Source organism: Amia ocellicauda, chromosome 13, assembly GCF_036373705.1.
Source record: "Amia ocellicauda isolate fAmiCal2 chromosome 13, fAmiCal2.hap1, whole genome shotgun sequence".
NCBI lineage: Eukaryota > Metazoa > Chordata > Actinopteri > Amiiformes > Amiidae > Amia > Amia ocellicauda.
Genome location: NC_089862.1, coordinates 27216245 through 27237451, shown reverse-complemented (window position 1 = coordinate 27237451; position 21207 = coordinate 27216245). Strand labels below are relative to the sequence as shown.

General features: G+C 35.4%; 1 protein-coding gene across 7 annotated transcripts in view; it reads right to left on the bottom strand.

Moving 5' to 3' along the window:
* The window catches only part of adgrl3.1 (adhesion G protein-coupled receptor L3.1), a 299214-nt gene that overhangs the window by 254675 nt on the left and 23332 nt on the right, over window positions 1-21207 (bottom strand). For all 7 annotated transcript variants that reach the window (XM_066720389.1, XM_066720391.1, XM_066720392.1 and 4 more), the window contains exon 2: window positions 10863-10936. The gene's annotated coding sequence lies outside the window, so the exon portion shown is untranslated. The remainder of the gene's footprint in view (window positions 1-10862; window positions 10937-21207) is intronic.

Genomic DNA, 21207 nt, shown 5'->3' with positions numbered 1-21207 from the left:
CACATCGGTCCAAAATCTCCCATAGGTGTTCAATTGGGTTGAGATCTGGTGACTGCGAAGGCCATATGATTCACATCATTTTCATACTCATCAAACCATTCAGTTAGCCCTCGTGCCCTGTGGATGGGGGCATTGTCATCCTGGAAGAGACCACTCCCATCAGGATAGAAATGTTTCACCATAGGATAAAGGTGACCCTTCCCTCAAAGGGGACAAGTGGACCCAAACCATGTCAGGAAAATGCCCCCCACAGTATAACGGACCCTCTGGACATAACGGACCCTCCGGACTGCTCAAGCAGTCAGGCCTGTACCGTTCTCTTGGTGTATGCCACACATGCACTCACCCATTTATCGAGAATATGGTGATTATATTATTTCCGCATCTCTGTAGACCAGTGCCTATGGTGCTCCAATAATTACCCCTCTTTCAAAGTCACTTAGATCCTTTCCTCTTGCCATCTTGATCCAAAATCGAGGTCAACTGGGCCTGCTCAGCATTTTTATAGATGCCACAGAGCATGATAGGATGTTCATTGCTTAATTGCATCATACAGTACATCACTTTGTTGGCATCTGCATTCGTTATGTTCCTCCACTCATGTATTCAGGTTTTTCCTTTAATTTGTCTGTGTATGATTGATTTGATATGATTCATATGATTGAGAAGAGGCTTTAACCTTCCACTGTGTCTGTTAATGTATGTTAAACATTTGTAGGAACACATAGGGACACAAAATAATTTTAGCAACCCAGATACTTGCCCTGTCTAGATTAAAGGGGATGCTAGTGCCATGCTTCACAAAACAGACAGAATCATGGGTCAGCCCTACAAGATTTTAGTTCATCCAGAATTTCATAATCAGGAAAGATACTGAAGACAAGTATTACATGTGTTTGCAAACGTTAAAATACTGTATAATATATACTGTATAGTTTTTTGGTTTGCATGCTTATTAATGACAAATCAATAAAGGTTCTAATACATTTTCATACTACTATACATCTTTCAGTAAAGGGCTAAGGTGACATGGCAGTAGTGTTCATATATGAAATGCCTGCAGCAATATCACCTTGAAACTTGACCTTGTCAGACCTCACAAGGTAAGCATGGCTGACTGAAGGCTGAAGGTGTTTCTGGAAATGCAGTTGATGAACCTGTTTTACGCACGTTGGGAATAAGGTCAACTTGGCTATAGGGATTACTATACTGTATGAGGTACCCATCTTATTCATGATTATTTACCTTCATCATTGTATGCTTTGAATGTAAAAACAAATAAAAAAAATTAAAAAATCGAAATATGTTGCTTTCTTAGGATGGGGTTACTATTGATTTAAAGCTGAATCCAATGCAGGCAGATACATTCTGTCCCCCTACTGTGATTAATTATTTTATGCTTTCTAAATCATTTGCACTGTTTAATCTTCTTGTTGTGAAGCCGTTTTATTATGTGTTGTTCACTGCCTCTGATTCTTGCTGTTCCCGCACTTATATTGTAGATACCGTAAAGATCATTACTGTAAACTTAATTAAATCAATTAGCATATAACTTGCAAACATAAAATAGTCAAGCTGGAACTTGCCTAGAAACAGCTGTTATTAAACAAATGCTTTAAAACATGCAGTGTAGTGCTAAAGGTTCAGCATGCTGACACTATTACCTTATAAAGAATGCATACTTAATTTTTAGATATACTGCAGTGATAAATATCAATAGGTCAATATTGATCATTCTCTGATCATTATTTCAGAGGTTAATTGACTATTCCTCCCTCGGTAGTATTCCATTAAAAAGAGAATTACTGTCAGTTGATCCTATTTGGTTAAGTGAAAAGGACATAAATGTGCTGCTGTTAAAAATAAGTTAATAAATAAACATACATTTGAGGTATTAATCTACATGCAGTCACAATACAACCAAGTATGCACACTGAAATATGCCCAAGTGACAGGGTTATAGTAGAAGCAAGTAAATTACTGTTTGCATAAATACTGAATGACAGTGAACTATCATGCAATTTACACAAAATATTGTCCATTTACAAATATCAACTGCTACAAAGGTTCTAGTTTCTCTCTAAATAAACAACATATTTCTTTGAAAGACAAAGTGTAAAGTTAGGCTACTCTACAAGCTGTCAATACAGCCATTCTTCATCTAGGTACTGCAGTCAATATATTGATTAAGCAATATATCACTTCAACTCTACAAGACATTATTTCTAATTAAAAAGTAAGCCATAAATTCCAAGTTTTATTGCTTGCTGGTGCTGTAAATAAATCTGAAGGAGGACTGAAACAGATTGCAGTTTTCTTAGGTGACATTTTCATATACCGTTAACCCCCTAATAACAGGCCACGCTGATTGATTCTGATACAATGTACACTTTTCTTATTTATGTACAGTGCATTTCACCATATGGTTTCTAAATAGGGGTTCTAACAATGACTGTTTGATCTGGCAAATCAATTACCTTTTCATCTAATCATGGTTTGAAATCTAAGCAATAGCAATTAGCTCTTACATCAGTTAACAGTTAACCACTATTTGACAACCTCAGAACAAGGAATAAATGGAAGTATAATAAAGCAGTTTAAATTGGGAAAAATGTATGCCATGCCAAAAATAATTATTCTTTACCCCAAAAAGGACTGTGGTTGTGCAGGAATTAACTAAAATATACAGTTTTTGTAGCCTGAGCAGAACAAACATAAGAATATACAACCATGTCATTGGGATAAACAAATAAATACATACTAGTTATGTGACCTTGTTAGTTTATTTTGCATTCTTATAAATATTTACAGTTATATCCGTTCAACAATAGCAATCATACAGGTGGTTTCCCCTATCATTTTATACAGTTCATATATTGGTCACTTAACATTGCACTGCAGTGAACATCTTCATCAAGAGACTTGTTGCTTTTGGTAAGGGCAATCATTAGCATTGAAGTTCTTTGATCATAGCACTTTGTCAGTGGTTAATGTTACATCAGCCTCAGGCATTTAGATAACCCTACACTTAATGGACTAACTCTTAAGAGGTACTGTAATCCTCCAGGAAAAAGTGTTTAAAAGTATTGCTGCTAGGTAAGGATATCATGATTTGAGCAAAAGAGGAATCGGAGTCTTAATTTAAAGTCAGAGGCCTCAGTAATCCCTACACAATGCTTCTGGCTCTATAACCATTGTTCAGCTGGCTGTACTTGTTTTTAACTATTTCTAAAAGATGACTGTCATAAGCTGCTTTGTCTGATTTCTGTATCAATACACTTCCGTCCCAATTACAATTTTTGAGTCGTACATTTTTGTTGTTGTAATAAATAATTGATTTAATCCCAAATTGAAAATCAGCAAGAAAGTAGAAACAACACAATATAATTCCTAAATCAGTCATCTTAGTTGGAAAGTTAAATCGAAAATACCTATAAGAACTTTGAACTGTTGCACCATGTGGCCACCAGAGGGTAATTCACAGGGGGGTAGCGATTTTTAAGGAAAGTTGAAGTTTACATTTGCAGGCCAAACAAGGCTGATTTTCCAGTATGGCAAAATTGGTCATTACACTTAAGTAACAGGTACTTCTAATGACACATTTGCTATCAAAGGCACGACTCCAACACCATCAATACACGGAACAGTGTTTTCTCTGTAAGAGTGAGAATCACAAGGAAAGATGATACCCCACACTCCCAGCACTAATGGGGTTAAACGTATCACTTGCACAAGCAGCTCCAAGTTTAAGACAAATATCACTGGAGATTTTTCCTAACAAGTCAACTGCAAGAAAGGATATTGCATTGTGGAAAATGTAATCCATACCTCTATATGCAAGATAACCCTGTATGCAATGGCAGTGTTGTAAATCATATTTAAGATAGTTAAGAAAACAATCAATCACAGATCAGCATTTGCTAAATATAATCTCAAAAATAGGAATACGCTAAAGTATAATGAATGGGTGGATCAGAGCTAACAATACTTCTGGATAGGGTAAGAAAATGTTGTTATTATTGGCTAATACATTACTAAAAGGAAAATGTCTTCTTGCAAAGAAACAGAGAAAATAAGTACCATAGCTGCTACATCTAAGGAGGTAGACATACAAGACAAAGGTAGGCCGTTAATAAATATAAAAGCCATGTAGAACACTTTAAAAAAGGAAAAATACATAAATAATGAAGGTTTTGCTCATAGTGTGCCTCTGTAACAAGTTTATATATACTTTGATAATTTAGCAGTGCAATATCAACAACAAACAACTGTTTTACTAAGCATTCTTCTCTTAGGACCAATCTACTAATAATCCAGTATTACCTACCAATTTACATATATTGACCTGTAAGTTTAAGGTTTACAAATAGATATTATTACTTTCCTACACTAACCTGCATTCTGCCTTTCCACACCCTGACATCAAATGTTGTATTAAGGATATTATAGAGAGAGGTACTAACATCTTAACAGTGGATGAGATCATACTTTATATCCCCAAAGGTAAGAAATTAAGTAAATATAAGATTTATTTGAAGAAATTAAACTTTGTAACAATAAGATTGTGTAACTGAAGGATTGCTGATGTCACATTTACAAAAACAAACAAACCAATTATTTGATTAATTAAAGCTATTTGGGGGTAAAATTTGTATTTTATAATAAAGTTAATAAAAAAAAATATATATATATATACACACATATATACACATAAGGTTTTCCAGTCCATGCTATATGGCCCTCCTGACTTTCTACTTCCAAACCATCAATACTCCCAATATGTGCCCAATATTTCTGAAAGCACATATCGATGGGTGGGTGGAGAGGTTAACCAGGTACCATTTCAGGGGTTCCTCGGCCACCAGACATGGCGCCTCCTAACTATTTCTCACTGCCAGTACCTGAAGTAACATGTTTACTCCTGCAAACTTGTCCATTACATGAGATCAGGCAATCAATTTCCAATTAAATTGCTTTGATTGCTTCTTGGTTGCTATGAAACCCTATATTGTAAGGGGAAAGCTAACACATATTACATTTAATTCAACAATAATAAGTCCAAACTTGCTTTTACTTTAACAGGGCTGGATTCTAGTTTCAAGCCTAAAGACAGGAGATACAACATGGTGTGCCTGCCCTGTGTCCTGTGCTACCATAAGGAAAAAAAAAGAAGAAAAAAAAAAATTATATATATATATATATATATATATATATATATATATATATATATATATATATATATATCCATCATCTTAGTAGAGGTGCTATGAGAAAACAATCAAACATTCAAATAATTTGTATAGACAACACATTCAAAAAATGAAATAAATAAAAAGGAAATATAAATACAGACCACTCAACGCCTTACATTCCAGACATATTCATTCAATGATAACAAAAGGTGACATTCTGCAAAGAATTCTGGGGAATGTGTTGTAAAAATCAGACCTCACACAATTCGACAGGCAAATAGCCTCGAGTCAGTCTCCAATCATGTCTTATTTTTTTAGGTTAAAGTTAATTTAAAGTGACCACTTATTAGTCAAAGAAGGTACAACGGATTTAGGTCTTAATTTAATGCCAGCACATATTAAGATGTTTATAATGAGAATGGTGCACAGATAAAAATTAATTTGACACCTTTCAACATTAATAGACTTTTTGATTGTGAAGAACACTTCTTAATAGCTTTTGACTTCAAAAATTAAAGCTACAATGCATTTAAAATTATTTAAAAGTTAGTCATTGTGTGATTATATATATTTTTTCTAAAATTATATATTTAGTTTTGCATACATTTTATTTCAATAACAAAGCAACGAATTTGAACATTTCATTGCAATACATACATTACATATATGACAGCTGGATTTATTTCTTATTACTAGGAAATAACTAAAATATACTTTAAAAAGCCAAGCCATCCCAATATAATGCTTCAGCTGTTTAGAAAACATGAGAGAAATGTTACTTTTCATTGTTAAGATCCTGATGAGTTTTTAGTTAAAGTAAATTACAAAAGAATGTTCATACTCACTTTCATGTCAGCGTATGTACGTGAAGGACGTGCAGATTGTGAGCCTGTGACCTGTGAGGTCGCTTTCTCTTAATTATGATGGAATATATGCAAAATATGGTCTATATATCTTGAGGCATTTGCTGTCATCTACAAGTGATGTTGGACAGACAGCAGCCTTTATAATAACCATCCATGCAAGTACCAATCTTGAAAGTGCAGGACATTTAAATTTATACTTCTAAAGGTTTTCAGGGTGAGAATAATGACATGAGAAATTTTGGACACATTACACATATACCTGGAGCATCACTTGGTGATTGCTATATGTTTTCATGGTACTTCCACATTAATGCTATAAAGGTTATTTTGTTACTTTATTATTATGTTTTCCTTATTAGTCTTTTTTTTTTACTTTAAATCTATATTTTTTCCAATAAATATAAAAATGATTTGTATTCATTAGGTATGCACTGTGTATTAACCTGTGTCCTTTGCTAAAATATTAGAAGAAGTGTCTGTAAGACAAAAGTAGAAAGATCTATAGTTTGTGATATTTGTGCTGTTGTGAAATTATTGTAGTTACTTTTGAAACTCAGTCTTAAGGGTTAATAGAGGGTTAATGCTGTATATGAAAAGAAGGAATGACTGTGAAATAGGGATTACATTAATTGATTCAGGATGGCAGAGAGAAAGTCTACTTGAAGGTGCACAAAATGGCCGCCAACTGCTGCTTTCCATGATTACTTTGAAAATAATTTGCATTATGAGACTAAATCAAAACAATGTAAGTGCACATGGGTGTGGAAGAAAAATGCTCCTGTACTTTATTGAAAGTAAACTGAAATGCTTACCAGCTATTAATATTTCAAAAAGTGAATTTCTTATCTGGCACAGATTAGCTCAAAAGCAACATGAAAAATAGCAAAACATGCAATGTGACAGTAGTAAGTAACATATATCACACCTAAGTAGTATATGCAGTGTTTTAACAATTTTCCTGTCTTGTTTGAGGTGCAAATGAAACAAGCAGAGCTTCGTAACATATTCTCACAATCCCAGTAATAAACATCTATTCACTCCTTCTGTTAACTTTAAATAGAGCTAAACATCAGCTTGCTGATCTGATCAATACCATTTCTAAAAGTACTGAATCAATAGGGAAAGTTATTTTGATTACATGATAATGATAGTATATCTTAATTTCATATGCCGCTTTATAATACATATTAGGTTCATAATTTTAAAATACTTCGTAACAAAGTGTTTTGCAACATGTGTACAGATTAAAAATAAGTGTTTCATTTGTCAATGTTTACAGCCACAGTAACTCTTTAACTGCATAAGTTGGATCAATTCTTGCTAGATCCAGTAACCTTGATTTCTCTCCAATGAAAAGCCACATTGAATTCCATTTTGTTGTCATCCCTGAACAAAGTCTGAGGGTTCTACAGTCCTTGTTTTTAGCAAAAATGCTCTTCACTGAAAAAAATCTACTCTCTAAGGAAATAGACAGTCAAAGGCAAAGGGAGAAAATCAGAAGTCTGTGCTTGGGACACAAAATTCATCAAGGTCTGTGCAATAAAATCAATGGGGAAAAGGAAGGTCTTTTAAAAAAAAAAATAACTGGCTTTTAGTAAAGGTTTTTTTTAATGCAAATGTGTGTACTTTGTTATTTTTTTATCACCACACACAGCCTTTACTTGAATATTTATATTGTGAAAACCTTTACAATGGTGATATACACTCACCTAAAGGATTATTAGGAACGCCATACTAATACTGTGTTTGACCCCCTTTCGCCTTCAGAACTGCCTTAATTCTACGTGGCATTGATTCAACAAGGTGCTGAAAACATTCTTTAGAAATGTTGGCCCATATTGATAGGATAGCATCTTGCAGTTGATGGAGATTTGTGGGATGCACATCCAGGGCACGAAGCTCCCGTTCCACCACATCCCAAAGATGCTCTATTGGGTTGAGATCTGGTGACTGTGGGGGCCAGTTTAGTACAGTGAACTCATTGTCATGTTCAAGAAACCAATTTGAAATGATTCAACCTTTGTGACATGGTGCATTATCCTGCTGGAAGTAGCCATCAGAGGATGGGTACATGGTGGTCATAAAGGGATTGACATGGTCAGAAACAATGCTCAGGTAGGCATTTAAACGATGCCCAATTGGCACTAAGGGGCCTAAAGTGTGCCAAGAAAACATCCCCCACACCATTACACCACCACCACCAGCCTGCACAGTGGTAACAAGGCATGATGGATCCATGTTCTCATTTTGTTTACGCCAAATTCTGACTCTACCATCTGAATGTCTCAACAGAAATCGAGACTCATCAGACCAGGCAACATTTTTCCAGTCTTCAACTGTCCAATTTTGGTGAGCTTGTGCAAATTGTAGCCTCTTTTTCCTATTTGTAGTGGAGATGAGTGGTACCCGGTGGGGTCTTCTGCTGTTGTAGCCCATCCATCTCAAGGTTGTACGTGTTGTGGCTTCACAAATGCTTTGCTGCATACCTCGGTTGTAAAGAGTGGTTATTTCAGTCAAAGTTGCTCTTCTATCAGCTTGAATCAGTCGGCCCATTCTCCTCTGACCTCTAGCATCAACAAGGCATTTTCGCCCACAGGACGGCCGCATACTGGATGTTTTTCCCTTTTCACACCATTCTTTGTAAACCCTAGAAATGGTTGTGCGTGAAAATCCCAGTAACTGAGCAGATTGTGAAATACTCAGACCGGCCCGTCTGGCACCAACAACCATGCCACGCTCAAAATTGCTTAAATCACCTTTCTTTCCCATTCAGACATTCAGTTTGGAGTTCAGGAGATTGTCTTGACCAGGACCACACCCCTAAATGCATTGAAGCAACTGCCATGTGATTGTTTGGTTAGATAATTGCATTAATGAGAAATTGAACAGGTGTTCCTAATAATCCTTTAGGTGAGTGTATAGGAGATGCTGGAATTTCACCCTCTTTATATTTTTCTAGTTCATAAAAACAGCTGTTGTATTGATGTATTTTAGATTTCACTTGGTTGTAGTAACCGCTTTGGGCACTTCAGTGTTTGTCAGTGTGCTCTGCTCTATCTGTTTCAATAATTGTAATCCTTAGTCCCACTGCTATAAATACTACAGGAACGGTTTGTGTAATTTGGCCCCTGTCAGAGTTGACACCCATACTCTATATTTAGCTTAATATTTGATTGATTTGTTTATTATTTTTGATATCTTGATTATATTTACTCATGCATTACATATAACATAAAATTTCTAAATAGTTTAGAAAGAGACAAAACAAGCCCTAGACTGTTGTAACACAGAGAACAAGCTGTATCACCCTGCATCTCTTTGCATAGCTAAAGGATTTATTTTCACATTATCGTTTCATCATCCTCACTGCTATGGATCAATAATATTTAAGAGACAAAATACAAAATAAATAACACAATCACAATACAGTATGAGATATGGATTCCTAAATGATTCTACATTTTCTTCCAATAGCCTGTGATCTGACTAAGTTACACGGATGAAAGGTTTATTTTTTCTTGACATGCTTTGTGCCGAAGCATAACATTTCTGGAGAAATAACTTCATTGAATGGCAGGTGAATATAAATGTCTTTCCAACATGTTTCTTATTTTCTAAGAATCATTCAGTAGGTAAACATAATCAAGGGTTTTTAAGACTTTATCAATGTATCAATCACTCAATAATCATCTCAAATTAACTACAGGGAAAGTAATTCTACGAAATGTACCTAACTGAACTTTTAAAGAGAAGCCAGAATCGGTAATGTCAAAAACAGAAGGTTATCTTCAACATAGAATTTCACTATCTCTATAACATACCATATGTGATGTGACGTGATCAAGTAAGTGCCATGTAATTAACCTCAATATTTCTTATGATTAATCATTTGCCACTTGTTTTAGCTGAAAAAAAAAAAATTATGTTTATATCTCGCATGTAATCTGCAGATAAATACCAGATATTATGTTTCAGCTACATAAAAAGAGGGCATTCCGTTTAATCTGTGCCTTAATCTGTTTTTTTAGTTTTTTGGTGGTTTATAGTTGCGTTATTTTATCAAATATAAATGAAAACCACATTGTGTTTGGCAGGAGGTTTTCTGACACAGAACTAATGGAGCAGTAACAAAGAGAGCAAATTACTCCATTATAATAAAGGATGAAGAGACTGCAGACAGTTATAAACACTTGTGTTAAATTGCAATTCTAATCACTATGGGGATGTTCACAACCTCAAAGAATTACACAGAATGATAGTCTCTTCGAAATAAAGCAAAGCCAATATCACTACATAAAAAAGACATTAAATGAACAGAAAGAGAAATAGAAAATCACATAACATTATACCATTACACATTCACATTCTTTTCATACGCTATTTTAATGTTTTAGCTTTCTCAACATGCTGCCTTACGCCATCTTAATAAATATATTAAGGCTTGATTAATGGTAATAACTGAACGTGGACACACACTTAGGAATATTTGAAAAGCAATGTGTGCCGCATGATTACAATCATCTGATTTGCTCTGAACATAGCCATAATATTTCTGTGTAAAAAAAAACGGTCAAGTACTTTTGTCAGTATTAAAAATAATCCAGCGACGGATCAGAGTCAGGGTCATTGAAATCATGTTGCAAACGACACCAAGCAAAACCTGCTCTCACATTGTGCAGTATGTTGGCCTACTAATGAGCATAAATTGACTTTGTATTAAAGAAGGCTGAGTCTCTCAAAGTAATTAAAAATAGCTGGTCTTTTTTTCAGCTTTAATTCCAGTTGTATTGTATGAAAAATGTACCTGTAAATGTTCCTGATCTGGTCAAAAGGCTTTACAAATCCAACACATTTCAGAGCCAGCTGTGCTGTAGAGTCCTGAGAATAAAAGAGAATCAGTTACTTTGACATCACTGCTTTGAGGTACATACATACAAGACACACAGGCCCATTATTTATGAAGTTATATAATACTGGGCTACATGGATTGCTTAAAGAGTGCACACACAAAAAACAAGAAAAGTGTACTTTGCTAAATATACTTCATCATGCGTTATTATTTAAACACACCAACCATTAAGCAGAAGATGTTTGTTCACAAAGAGAATGTACGATTTTAAAAAGGTCTTCTTAACTCTCTATTGCAGTAAAGTTCAAAAAACCTTCCGGTAGATTATGTCAACAGTTATTAAGGTTATTCCAGCAATTAATAACCTCTTCATACAATTTTAAAATGTTGTCTCCCTTTGCCACTATGATCAGATGATTATAGATGTATGAAGAGCTATTCAGGTCACGTTAGTTTTTAATGGGTGATTTATGTGCACAAAGCAGCTCCTGAGATGTAGGTTGTGGGACAAAGACATGGATTTAAACTCTATTACAATCCCATAGTAAATACTCAAAGTGACATTTGCATTTTGATTGTTATAATTAATCTAAATATGTCATTTAACTTGTAAGAGTTTCAAACATAATACCATTTATTTATTTTAAATTATTATGAACTTAGAGCTTCAATATTGTGGCGCATAAGTGTTTTATCTAAGATCCCATTTTGGGCAGGACCTCCCCTGATTGCCTCTGAAGTAGCCGTCTTTGGCCCCATGTTCACACCACACTTTGCTGAAAAAGATGTATTTAACTAAAAAAAAAAAAAACAGTTGGCAGGGGTGACTGGTCCTGCAAGATAACAGTTGCCCTTTTAAAATGAGGGCTGCCCCACATAAAGAGCCAGGGGTGAGCTGGGATGAGATTTACCCCAGGGGCTGCCCCCAGAACACAAATCATATCCACTGTCCAGCATTTTCCTTCCTCTGAGTTATAATGTAATGCTTGGGCTCAAGGGGGTGACCACATTTTTATTATAATATATTTCTCTCTTTTTGGGCCAGACTATACATTCACACTTTAAAGTACCTGCTATTAATTCAAGACGAAAATCTGAAGTTGATTTTCCATTGTTAGGATGCAAAAAGCTCCACAGGCAGAAACCAAATTCTGGATTTTTTTGTGTTCGTGTGTGGGTTGAAGTGGGCTGATTAAGCCTGGTATTAAACAAGCCTATAGATTTTGGTGGATCCTCAACCAGTTATTTGTGCCAAGTTGCATTATATAGTGCATTCATAGTTGAACATCTACATATGTAGCAACTGAACAAAGCTATAACAATGCTTAAGGAAATGAAACACTTTTAATTGTACAAGCCTAGAGAAACTGCATGTATAAACAAACCAGAAAGCAACATCCATGGGTGAAAATGCATCAATAATGATGACTGCATGATTGCAAAGCTGTAGTTCAGTCACTTAATTTGAAACAATGTTATTCTGTGATAAATTTAGATTAATAAATAATTCTTAAATTAAAGTATATTTATATATCAATAATACAAGCTCTTAGTTTGCTGAAGACAAATTCAGCCCAGAGAAAACTGGAGATTGCAGTTGATTCACCTTTTTTTTTTACATATCCCCAATATATTAGTATCTATATTGTATTGATGCTGGATTTATTTCATATGAGATGTAAATGCAGAGATACTGTATGTGTCCAATGTTATCACATGGTATTATTAATTAATTTCAAGTTATTCGTGTTCTTCTGTTTCTTTTGTTTTATCTCTTTAAAAATCAAGATCATTAATGTATTCAATAGATAAAACTAAGCTTTGGCCATTGGGGGAAATCTTCAAAATGATGCCTAATGGTATGAGTTCACCCAAGAGCTTGACAAAGGCAGTTTATCAGCCATGTGGAAATTGTGCTGAAAGCACAGACAGTAAGCTGCAACACTGTTTTCAGTGTGACTGTGCTGGACACACAGGCATCATACTGCACTGCTGTAATCCCGCTTTGCTATACTGTACAATAAGTTAATGTTTGGGAAAGAGCACTTGGCTGTTTGCATTATTTAATGTAAACCTCAACTTGTATACAAATATACAGCTTCAAGTTATACAGCTTCAATATAATTACATTACTCTGTTTTATCTTTCTTACACCCCTATAATGGCCTTCATTTCATTCAGACCAAAGCATGTCTTCTTCATGGTCAGGAAACTGCAGTGTAAAAACCTGATGGCCTGCTCTGCCCTGTGCATAACAATTTTTAGCCAGGACATACCCTGGCTAGAGTAGCATGGTCAATTACCAAAATAAATTGACACAATGCATAAGTGAAAATCTGTCCAAAAATCATAATAGAAAAGAATAGTAATATTGATATTATCAGAACTTTACACTCGTTCATACTGCTTGTGCTATTTCAAACACTAAAGTCTCACAAAACCTAAACAAATGCAGTAAAGGAGTGTGATTTATGGAAATGAAGTAAAATAAAGCAATCCGATTGATTTCCTCGAGACAGCTCGAGCAATTTACACTTACGTTATAGTGTTTGCTAAAATCAATTCATTTGTGGTTTAGAGCAAGTTAGAGAACAGACCTTTAAGCACTTGCATACTATGGGACCCGACAGTTATACAGACTCAATGATGTCATCGGCAGAATCTCTGGTACAATCGCTTTGGAATACAGGGGTCAAATGTTCACCCGCTACAGGCAGACGTCTCATCCGTCCTCACAGTTTTGTGTTACAGAGTGTTTCTGTACACCGAACGCTCAAAACCATATTTGCCAAGGAATCTGTCTCAGTAAGTGTACAGAGAAATTGTGAATTGTAATACTAAATGCGAGAATCTATCAACATTAGAAGTTCAAGTTAATTTCCAAGTATCTAATGTCTGATTTACAATTCAGAAAATATCACAAGTTTGCATATTTTAGAAACATCTACAATACAAATTAATTTAGAGTGCCAAGTGTTTGAAATAGAGATCTGAAAGTTATATATGCAAAAAAAAAAATTAACTACACCCATTCTAACCAAGCATTAAATTGACATATGTGCCAGACAAGCACCATGTAAATTAACTTTATATTTCAGTGTGTGAGACAAAAACGACCTCTGAAAAAACACTTCTCCTTCTGACCTTCACAAATAAGATTCAACTTGCACAGAAGTAATTAGTATTTTAACACAACTTTACAGAACATACAGTATCTTAGTTTTATGAGTCCATAATAAATGGTCATGTAAGCCAATACGGAAATCTTTAATACCTGTATGAAGTATTAACAGATGGATGAGCAGCACCCTATGAAAACAGAGATCCAATGAGCACTGAGTAGGGAGTGCCTATTGATAGAGCAGTAAATTAGGCTGTAGCCAAGGAGTACAGACAGGGAGACAGGCACGGTTTCTGAGCGAGTCAAATGTCTTTGATGGTATCATATTGCAAGGCCCAGCAAAAAGTGGTGCATTGATAGAGAAGGTGTTTAAACACCAGTGTAATTTGTATAAAGAAAAGGTTTGTACACCCTCCAGAAGAAGAAATTCATCCAAATAAAAAATAACAATACTACGGCAATAATACGTTCACAGAAGAGATAAAGAGCCTTCCAGAACCCTATTAAACTCAACAGAGGAGAAAATTGTATGGGTCACAGCTCAAGTGTACTGTGAAATTTTGACAAGGGTATCTGCAAAGGCAGTTCACCTTTTGAGGCATACAGGTACATGTTCAAATCAACCACTTTTTACACTTCAAGAAAAAAGAACAACCAGCTATTACACAGTACATAGCAGCCAACATGGAAAGAATTAAATAAAACCATGCAAAACTGGGTGAAATTCAAATGATGAAATATACACTTATCACGGGTTCCTCATCAACTGAAATTTCAGCAAACTCTACAGATCACTAACCAGTTTTGATCTGGGTGACACGCTTCTGAAAATGTACTTGCATGTATCAGGATAATGCAGTCATCTGTGAGTGAGTTGCAAGATTAAAGGCAGAAGACATCATAAAGAAGATGTAGAGCAGCTTGACTTGATTTACAGACCCATGTCTTTCATTTAGAACTTGCTAGATTAAATCAAACGACTAAATGAAGCAATACAGTGTATGTGAGCAAGAAAGCAAAAGTGCACATTAACTACTAAAAGCAAAGAAATCAGAAAATTAAAATGGAAAGCTTAAATTAGCATGTAAAAAAAAGCATAATGATCATGGACTGGTTGGGTCAGGGTTGGTCCTTAAATCTCTCCAGTCATTTTGTGTACTTGATGAAATAGCTTGAACATGATCCACCAAATACCAGATATATTATTTTGTAAAACCCATAGCTGTGTGTAATGGTATGAGACAGGAATATATTGTATAACTGTCGACATGACATACACACACAACGTTAGTAATAAAATCTAAAAGCAAGAGTCTTCAGAACTCGGTGAAATTGTGGATTGTGGAAATCTAAGATGCAAGTAAATATCAATTCAATACAAGGTCTTTTCTGTACATAATTGAAGCTGTTTAAATTATCTCTGGCCAGACTAATCTTTTAAAATGCCCAATGAATAGTGCAGCCCTGACATGCTGGGTTCAGCAACAGTGAGAGCACAAAACTTGCAGTGTTATAGCCTAATGGAAGTAAGCTTTTATGAAGCACATTCCAGATGGACAATGTAATCATAACTACATTTTTATGTTTCTTTCATTCATTCTTTCTTTCTGTCTTCCTTCCTTCCTTCCTTTCTTGGGGGGTTGCTTTGTGTATTTTTTTTTCCATTCTGTGATTTATAACAGGAATGTTTTAATTTTATGTAAATTATTATTAACAATAATTATTAAGATTTACATATAAAATAAAATATTATAGCTAATATTCAAAATACAAACATATTGGTTGACAGCAATGGTAAAGTTGTATATTTTGTTAATAACAGTTTGAAATGTATTTGAACATTCTAATCTCATATTTATTTGATAGCCAAGGTTGAGAATTTCTTAAGTAACCATATTTGAATAAAATGTAAATTGTATATTGTATATTGGCCAGATGTTTTCAATGCTATTCATTGGTATATGTGTGTGTGGAACTACAAAAACATTTAAATAGGAAGATGGATGCTTCAATGCAGTGGGTTCTCTTACTGCCTGATTTCTGTCAAACCACATCAAAATTCTAATGTAAATTTCAAGTGCAGTGAAAGACTGCTATGGGCAAATCTTTGTGTCAGGTTTATATAGGCGTGTGATCATTTTCAGATTCCACTTTTTAATGAAATAATTATAAATTATAAATAAAGATGAAATGTTCATACCTATAACCATTCAACTTAACAATAAATGTGATCTATTAGTAGTAGTAGTAGTAGTAGTAGTAGTAGTAATCATAATAATAATAATAATACAATGTAATACGTTATACTTAAAAAGCAAGCTTTTACTAATCACAGTGTTCTCATGACCAGAACAGTTACATCCTTTCATATTACCTCAATGAATTACTAGCAGGAAGAAAAATAATTACAGGGATTTCTTCATGCAAACTGGAAGAAGTTAGTGTGCATGACTGGCTAGATGTCTGAAGTCAATACAAATCAGTGGGATCAGTGACTGTTAAATCGGTGCAGTAGATATTCAAAATATAATTTCTATCTTCATAGGTCAGATTTAAGTTTGGAAAATTAATTAATTGATACGTACTAAAAATGTGTACACCATGCATGCAAAAAGCTTTGACTTCATGAGTCATTACATTGGAATTGAAGAAACGTGTCAGTATAATGTGTTACCAATGGTACTTTGCAGTGAGTTCCATAATGACATAAAAGTTTTCATTATGTTTATATTTAAAAAAAATCTAATGAAAAACGAAAAACCTTTACACCTGATCTTTTTTCTTTGAAATGCAAACTTGAAAACCAAATATTTTACTTTTTTAATTATACAAATGAAGTTTATAGAGCTTAAATTGCGTTTTGTGTTTGTGAAATGATCTCTGTAATGGCAGAACTGATTTTAAGGAAATTGACTTTGTTAGGTTCACTTTAATGGGTGGGGTTCCAAATGTAAATTTCAATAACACGTTTTTTCCAGCTTTGACAGACTTTTAATAAAAACCTAAGATATATGGGGGAACTCAGCAATGACTAACCATGCGTAAAATTAGAGAGCCATCTCTTGGCCGAAGCATAAATCTGAAAGTGGGATACAGGAGTTCTCTAGAGTAAACCTTTGATGAAACAGAAGCAATTAAATGGTGAATGAATATGAATATAGTTTGGAAAGGTAAAAAGAATAATGTCACTTAAACCACATTATTGACTTATATTAAGCTAGCAATGCAAACGTATAAACATGGTGAGCATATTCATTTTATAGCCATTATCAAGTGTAGTTTAAAAGAATATCATATTAACTAATGTGGTTTACTGAAAAAACGTAAAAACAATACATTCTTTGGTCTGTAGTTAATTGGCAACGTGCAATTATCTAAAAGCTGCCGGATTGTCTTGGCTCAAAATTAGCCAAGGTTTCCACAGCTCCTCTGAGCACTGCAGTGTAATTAGTTTTAGCTGCACTAGTACTCCATAAAAGACTTTAGCCCTGCTGTTTACACTGTGAACTTGAAGTGTGAAAAGAAGGAGATCGCTTGACAAGCGATACATGAATGCTGTCTACCTCTCTACCATGTTCGAACAAGAGACATAGTGCTTCAAGTTGAATGACTATCGCCGCACTGCACATAAGGAGGGGACACATAAAAAACACATTTAAAATGTACAGCAAAATACATCACCCCAATTTATTGTAGATTAATCTCCCCAGGGTCAGGCTAACATGAAATCTCCTTATCAAGGATTCCACAGTGATGAATTTACCCTTTGACAGCAATTTAATGTGAACACACTAGCACAGCAAGAATAATGTGGAACGGTCTCCATTCTAGGTGAAAACAGTAAAATATAAACCTGGAACTATCTGCAATAATCCACATTATAATGGATTTAACTGTACTGTATGTAGAGACTTGCATGATTAGCAACTTGTAGTCTGTCTGTAATTTCCTTAGCATCTGTTTCCAGAAATTAAGTGTTTAAGAAAAAAAGCTAAAGCATTGAAGTAAAACAAATTACCTTATATATAGTTCAGTAGTCATTGAAACATTTTTTGACTGCCCATAAACTGCATTTAAAACTGTTCTTGGAGGAGAATGAACACCTGTTTTTCAAAAATATTTATGAAGGCTGTTTTCCATATAATTGGCATATTCTGATTTAATGCCTGAAATGTATCTTTAAAATAGCATGCCGTTCCTGATTTAATTGGCATACCTGTCATAATTATGCCTGAATTGTATAGGATCAACTTCATACCTTGACAAGCCATCAAAAACTGTCATAAAAAACTGTAACACCCCTGGTTCTGAAACTATATATGCTCTGTCACTTCCTACAATCTCACTGGAAACAATGCATGAGAGATTAAAGCCTGCAACAAAAACAGGTTTCTGGTGGTGCAAAGTTCATGGCATTTCCTATTTCCGAGTGCAGTGCAGACAATGTTAGAGGCAGGTAGAGGAAGCAAATACAACAATCAATCAGAACATTGCCATTGCTTCTCCAATCCAGGGGGTTTCTGGCAAACACATGCAGTCTACAAGAGCTAATTTCTTTCTTATTTTTGAATTGAAGATGGCATAGAAGGACAGTAAATAAATCAATTACACATACACGCACACACGCACGTATATAACCCTACACAGTAATTTGTCAAATTAAGTATACGTGTTGTTTTTCTTGTGAAGCCATAAGCATTGTAACCAAAACATCTAATGATCTTGAGTTAGCACAGGCATCAATGTTACTTACATTATGCAAAGCAACTTTAAACACAATACTACTAGATTTTAAAAGCATTAGGTAGGAGATCTCTCACCATATAGCAGGCAAATTTGCTTTGAGTGAGAGGTATTTAGTGGTAAGCAAATCACACAAGAACCCAGGCACCTGATATAGGTATAAGCATTTTCTTGCATCATATAAAAAGAACATAATTGAGTTCAGTACATACAGTGAGGGAAAAAAGTATTTTTTCAGTGAGAGACAGGATAACAACACAAAAATCCAGAAAAATGCATTTCAAAAAAGTTATAAATTGATTTGCATGTTAATGAGGGAAATAAGTATTTGACCCCTTCGACTTAGTACTTGGTGGCAAAACCCTTGTTGGAAATCACAGAGGTCAGACGTTTCTTGTAGTTGGCCACCAGGTTTGCACACATCTCAGGAGGGATTTTGTCCCACTCCTCTTTGCAGATCCTCTCCAAGTCATTAAGGTTTCAAGGCTGACGTTTGGCAACTCGAACCTTCAGCTCCCTCCACAGATTTTCTATGGGATTAAGGTCTGGAGACTGGCTAGGCCACTCCAGGACCTTAATGTGCTTCCTCTTGAGCCACTCCTTTGTTGCCTTGGCTGTGTGTTTTGGGTCATTGTCATGCTGGAATACCCATCCATGACCCCTTTTCAATGCCCTGGCTGAGGGAAGGAGGTTCTCACCCAAGATTTGATGGTACATGGCCCCGTCCATCTTCCCTTTGATGCAGTGCAGTTGTCCTGTCCCCTTAGCAGAAAAACACCCCCAAAGCACAATGTTTCCACCTCCATGTTTGACGGTGGGGATGGTGTTCTGGGGGTCATTCCTCCTCCTCCAAACACGGCGAGTTGAGCTGATGCCAAAGAGCTCAATTTTGATCTCATCTGACCACAACACTTTCACCCAGTTCTCCTCTGAATCATTCAGATGTTCATTGGTAAACTTCAGACGGGCCTGTACATGTGCTTTCTTGAGCAGGGGGACCTTGCGGGCGCTGCAGGATTTCAGTCCTTCACGGCGTAGTGTGTTACCAGTTGTTTTCTTGGTGACTATGGTCCCAGCTGCCTTGAGATCATTAACAAGATCCTCCCGTGTAGTTCTGGGCTGATTCCTCACCATTCTCATGATCATTGAAACTCCACGAGGTGAGATCTTGCTTGGAGCCCCAGACCGAGGGAGACTGACAGTTATTTTGTGTTTCTTCCATTTGCGAATAATCGCACCAACTGTTGTCACCTTCTCACCAAGCTGCTTGGCGATGGAAATGTAGAATATATAGTACTTTATTAATGATAACCAAAATCATTTTATTTTTTCAAATTATACATTTATTTCCCTAAACCGAAGTCACAGTTATTGGCACCCTTGTTTCTGGGACTTTGTGCTCCCCTCCTTGCAAGGACAACAGCACTGAGCCTTTTTCTATAATTTTGTAATGAGATTGGAGAACACATTGGAAGGGATCTTGGAGCATTCCTCCATACCAAATCTATCCAGATCCTTGATATTCTTTGGTTTGCGCTTATGCACTGCCCTTTTCAATTCAAACCACAGCTTTTTTAATGGGGTTCAAGTTCGGCCAAGTTGGCCATTGCAAAATGTTGATTTTGTGGTCAATGAACCATGTATTTATAGGTTTTAATGTGTTTGGGCTCATTGTCTTGCTGGATGGTCTTTTCCTTCAATGGAGCCATGTGGCCGTTATTGTTATTTTTCTTTACTTAATCGTAGGCATGAACAAAATGTCTTCTGAATGCTTTCACTATCACTTTGGCAATGCACATTATTTTGTTTTTTCAGGTGGGTCATCTAATATTTCCAAATATAATTTTCCTTTGCTGAATTGGATATTATTATAATAAAACTTTCCACATTTCACTTTAAATATTGTCATTGACCTCTTCCTTATAATAAAACACCAGGACACTTACTACACGTAACATATCATGATATGGAATCAACAGCACAGTGGTGAACCAGAACCAGTTGGATCAAAGCTTGAGCCCAGACAGATGTTACATCCCGCCCCTATGTCAGCCTTTCTGCTGCAGCCAATAGGAAAACAAGTTGGATACACCCTTACTGAATGTATTGCTGTAATGCTAAAGGGTATTCTGAATGGTTTTGAAAGTACTGTATCTGTAAATGATATTCATCTTAACACCGGATTTTCTTCAGGTTCTTCATTGTTTTTTGGGGCACATTTAATGTTTTTAGGCACTCTGCCCAGTGGAAGAACTGAGACTCGCTAATTCTACTGTGATATTTAACACAAGGAATGCATCACATTCAACGCAAGATCAATCTTTCACACGCCCTATGTGAGAAAAAGCATTGGAAATGCATTGACTTTCAGCAGTGTACACCTGTACATTCTGTAGCCAATCAGAATGTAGTTAGCATTTGTGGTTGAAATTTCGG